This window comes from Ochlerotatus camptorhynchus, unplaced genomic scaffold (genome assembly GCF_037179485.1).
Source record: "Ochlerotatus camptorhynchus isolate MF236.1 unplaced genomic scaffold, CSIRO-AGI_Acam_v1.1 ptg000324l, whole genome shotgun sequence".
Lineage (NCBI taxonomy): Eukaryota > Metazoa > Arthropoda > Insecta > Diptera > Culicidae > Ochlerotatus > Ochlerotatus camptorhynchus.
The window spans coordinates 5,155,462-5,161,316 of record NW_027040812.1 but is presented as its reverse complement, the minus strand read 5'-3'; positions in this window follow the sequence as shown (position 1 = coordinate 5,161,316).

Sequence of the window (5,855 nt, the reverse complement as noted above, 5' to 3'; positions counted from 1 at the left end):
CTTTGGTTCCATATCTATCGCAACTCGCGATTTGGTTAGATTTGAAAAATAAAAGCAAAAAATCAATATAAGATGATTAGATAACAGTGCAAGAAGCAAAATGCGATTACACACAGTGTCTCAAAAAATTGCCCGTACAGCTGTCCATAAATCAAAGAAAAACAGCTATCCGGGCACATTGTGCAGATTTATCGTTTTCTGAAATCGTGGCTGCTGGCGGTAGTTGAGATTTATCGGTATAGTTTTGGGCTTGATTGGCTGAGTTTGTATGAAAATTTACCAACATTTGTAAAACGCTTTTCGCTGCGTTGAAAATATTTTTTCTCTTACGCTCCATTTCGTGAAAATGGATAAACAATTTATTTGTAATTGTATGAAACCTTTGTATTGCATGTCGTCATGAAAAAAAAACATTGCACGTAATTTGTACAATACCGTGGCTACTACACTCTGGACAAATGGAGTTACATCTCAACCGGGGCGTACCGTAGAAAGCATTTTAAATTTCAACATCTTCCAGCCAGCGTTCATCATAGTCGAAGATCTGAACTTGCGTTCAAGTTTAACGAACGCTCGTGCAGTTCATATGAAAGAACTCAAGGAGGTTTTGCTTTGGAACACCCAGCGGCATGATGCCACTCGTTTGATGATTTCTATTGGAGACATTTTGCGTTCATATGCTCCGTACTGTCATATTGGCAAATTCGAGCCCTAACATGTCTGGCAAGAACTGATATTACAGCATCATACTTCATTTCGAACGGATATCCCAATGTCCATCCGCATTCCCTTTCTAAAAAATCAACATGGCTTTATAGATCTTCTGAGCGTCAATCATGAACAGACAAACGACATACGTATGATGGCAATTGTAACGGTGTAAGTGAGAGGTGTTAGATGATAAGACGAACAATGCATTAGATACAGGCAATGCGTAACGGTTTGGGCCACGATTGGATTCATAAATTGCAGTTCCATAAAGTTAGACATGAGTTCCCGCCATGCCTTAAAAGAATTTCACACCTGAAGCCTGCAAATCGCTTGAAACGAAATACTACTTCGGCCTAATCACCTATGTTTGGCCTATCGAGCAGAAAACATCAAATAAGTCCATTATTTTAGAGTTAAGTCAATTATGCGTTTGGTACGATATTTTAGTTTGAATGGCGTTTCAATGCATTACGATCGGCGAATCCAAACACATAAAGCAACCAACGATACAGACGAAACGGTTGCTACGCCTACCATGACAAACTTGTTCTGTAATAGCAATAGCTCGATCGGAGTGGAAGAAGGATAATGATATATTGCTTGCCTGCTTTGTTGCAATATCCATGGACGAGGACATAGCTTGGTCTGAATCGAGAAAAGACATAACAAAAAAATTACCATTAACACACGTGGATCATCTTCGGTTTTACTTCGTGAAACAGCTTGCCAACAATTTGCTCGTTTCCTTCTATCGCTCCGAGTGAGCTGTGTCGCCCGGGCTGCTTGTCATGAAAAAAAGAAGAAGATTATATCATTATTGCTTTCCACTTCTGACATAGCGTTATCATTCGGTTCGTTGATCGCTTGTCATTTTGTCATTTGGAGATATTTTCGATTCCTTGATTAGGATTAATTTTGAATCCGTTGATCGAGTTTGGAGTCAAGAAGCAGTGTTAGATTTTTAACAATATCTCAACAATTTGTTTCTTTTTAGCAAATCTTTAGCAGAACCAGAAATTGCACAATGAATCAACCGAGTGGGGTTGAGAGTGACCTTCCATTCTCATTTTACAAGTTTCAGTTACTTCAGGTGGCCACGTCTTTGCAATCAGGTGGAAGTAGGGAAGGAATATTAGAGTAAACTTTGCTGTTTTGGGGACCGTGTTTACTTCTGCGTCTCCACAAAGGTTACAGGAGGGAGATTTTGTTAGTAGGTTGGGTTTGTTGGGTCAGAATTCACATTGATAAGTGATGCGATTGTAGTTTTGATATAATGTATTCATTTACGAAATTGATGCGAATAAGACTTGCGATCTTTGGAATGGCTGGAAGACCCTATCAATTCAGTAATATAAAGGGGCTAAAACCGACGGTCTTCTACTCACATCATCGACTGGTCGTCGAGTATTAGTACAAGACACTGAAGAGTATTAGTACAAGACACTGAAGAAGTCTGCACATTGTAGACGAAATACGCGTATCTGTCAAGGATAAGCAAATAAGGTAGTGGAATTAAATAGAAATTACTAATCCTTCTCTCTGTCTCTATACCGTGCCAGCACCATATTTGACGAGTCCCTAATGATGACGCACTCGCCTAATCTTTATCGCATCTCGATTTTGACAAGATATTTTTTTAAACGTTGTTACATCAACATCCCTAGAGCACAGGAACTAATACTTGGAGAAGTAACATTTCAAAAATAATTATTGAAAATAGTCAAACATTCATATTTATCGATTTAGGAACCGCGTCGAATATGGTGCCTCCACGGTACGAGAAAACCATTTTTTCGCCATTTCTACCATGTTCTATCTCATTAACGATTGTCTACGTATCGGCGACGGCGGTAACACAATGATTTTTTTTCCTTTGATTTGTTTTCTGTTGATCTTGTTTTCCGTGCTGAGCACCAATGCTACCGACGCCAGGGAGGCAGCTCCCACACCTGGACCCTACCTATCGATCCATCAACTCATGAACCGGGGACCAACAGCTTTACTTTCCTGATCAAAGATGTTATGCCTCAGAACATCCCGGCGGAGATTGAACCCAGGCCTGCCGGGGTGAGAGGTTATCACGCTTACCACTACACCACCGGCGCCAACAAAATGAATGACATTAAGAAAACCACAATAACGAAGGTACTAATAAAAAATCGTATGGATCAAACATTAGGCGGCGGCCAGAGTAGACGCGACACACGACGCGACGCGATGTTACTCACTCAAGAAATGATAATAAATAATAAGATTCGTTTCAATTGGAAATATTGCACATCTTTTAAGCGATCTCGAACGAACGTTTTAAAAAGTTTTTTTTTTCACCATCGCGTTTCGCTGGGCGGCAGTGCACCACTCTTCCACATCACAACCACCAATACGACCTTACTTGAGACCCTACCGAACTATATTGAATTGTAAAACTAGTAGTAGTAAAATTACGTTTATTTGTGTTAATTATGATTTTAAAACAATGTAACATTTTAATTAAAAAGCCTATCAGCCTATCTTCATCTTTCTTTAATTTTTTATTCTTATTTACGTATTCAAGTTTTTCTACTAGTCTACAGAATACCTCTTGGGAGGTGTGTGCGTGTGTGTGTCTGTGTGTGAGAAAAAGTGATAATCTTCCTAACTACGAGTATAACGTAACATGCTAGATCACGTATGATATGATGAGTTGATCTAAGACAGGTGTCTCTGAACCTTTCTAGTCTAGTCTAGTCTACACATACACAGCCAGTACTTGAAAGAATCCTGGAAAATGATACATCTATCATTTTTCTTGTCATTATTAATGCCTGCTGCACATCAAGCGTAGCGTTTAGTTAATTTTTGTGGAAGTGAATGTTTACCATGTCTACTTAATAAGTATAGACAGTGGTTAACATTTAATCCACAGGTAATCAAAGAACGGGGACATACCGTACCAACCGCTCCGTATGCAGGATTTTAAAATAGGCTATATAAATCGTTGGGAGTGACAGAGCTAAGAAAGTTAATGTACACTCCTTGGTTGTCCGATCTCCTGGGATGGAACACAGGTATTTACCCCTTGTGTTCGAGCGTACAGTCCTCCCTCCGAACAAGCGTGGACGGCACCGCCAACCCACTGCCATCCCTCAATCGATCCAGCCGACCTCAGTCGAAGGACAACAGAGAGCGGACGTAACCTATACGGAGGGAATGCTGTATTCGCCTAGGTTATAGCGCCCTTGCTCGCTACCATTTTCTTCTAGCGGTTGGGACCTGAGCACTAACTCTTGTCCTAGCCCTATATGGCATATGGTTATAGCGCCATTACTCGCTTTCTGAAAAGAGAAGAAGGGAAGGGAAGGAGAGGAAAAGGACTTGGGAAAAGGAAATGCGGAATTTCTTTCCTCATTAGTATTTGTATCGTCAACTTTTATGAAAATTATCTAAATCATTTTTCCTTGGTCAGAGGTATTATTACGACATTTTAATAAGATTGTCTTATCATTTGTTATTCAAAATTTAATGTTATAATGATCAACATAGCTTTGGATTATCCAATATATTTCATAATTAAAAAAAAAAAAACATTTTTTTAGCTGAAATGAGTATTTGCAACCTTGTCATACAGATCTGAAAATTAAATCAGTAGCTTGCTTCTCTGCATCAGACATGCTTAGACGGCTTAGACTGACTCCACAAATCAATGGTTGCTACTCCGTGATTGGCCAGAATCAGTGAAATTGCACAGTTAATGGGGTTAGGAGTGACCGAAAATTCTCATTGTAGGGGAAATGGCTCTAATGTTGGCCTATGGGTTTAAGATTAGGCCCATAGCTAAAAATCTGCTTTTTATCAGTTTTATCTAGATGAACGCGTCATTGGGACGGTACTAATGGATATTTTTGATCGCTATTGAAAATTTAATCGATTGCTGAATTTATGTATGGGCCCAAATTAGGGTCATTTTTGCCGACATTGCATCCATTTCCCCTAAAAGTTTCAGTGACTCCTTATATTAAAGATCAATGATGACGCCGGCCACGTCTTTGCAACCAGGTGGGAGATGGGAAAGAAAGTTAAAGTGACCTTTGTTGTTATGGGGGCCGTGTTTACCTCTGCGTCCTCACAAAGGTCACAGGAGAGAGGTTTTGTTAGTAAGGTGGGGTTCTTTGGACCAGGATTCACCTTGATAAGTGATGTGATGATTGCTTTGATACAATCGCAGTTTGATAAATACACGAATGCGGAGCTATGAGAAAACGAACCAATATTATCAACTCTTTATTGTAAAGATGTCTGGGATTGAACCCATGATTTTCTGCTCAGTAAGCAGAGTAAAATCACTATGAACGACGATCGTTTTTGAATAAACGGATATTGAAATAACGGTTGATTATTTGAAATATACGTATGGTTCAACCAACACTATCAGCGGCGCCGGTGGTGTAGTGGTAAGCGTGATTACCTCTCACCCCAGAAGGCCTGAGTTCAATCCCAGTCGGCGCCGCCGGGATGTTCTGAGGCATAACATCTCTGATCACGCCTTCCTTCGGAAGGGAAGTAAAGCCGTTGGTCCCCGGTTCATGAGTTGATGGATCGATAGGTAGGATCCAGGCGTGGTAGCTGCCTCCCTGGCGTCGGTAGCATTGGTGCTCAGCACGGAAAACAAGATCGACGCAATCAAGGAAAAAAAAACCTACACTATCACGAAGACGACGGCGATGACGACAACAGTGATTTTGGATCTCACTTTTTGTCTAGGATATAACACCTTTGCCTGTACTGCCGCTTGGAAAGCGAGAAAATAATACTCTTTGCCATTACGAATAACCAATATTCCAACACCATTCGAACTTTTACTGGACGATACCCATTTTGCTTCGCGATCGCGAAACACGAAACTAAAAATTCTGTAAATTTGCAAACATTAAAACATTTAGAGATAGGTCTTTGCTCGTCGATTACCTTGCCCGTACTCGAAGGAAATCCAATGTAAGTAATGTTTATAAATACATAGGCGAGACCAAAACGGCCCCACGTGGCTCCTCGCCGCACTCTCACTCCGGGATTCCACGTGGCAGAATTCACCCCAGGGCGCGTCCTAGACCATCCTACCCTACCTAAGTATATGGCAAAAAAAAAATATTAAACTGGAACGAACTCAC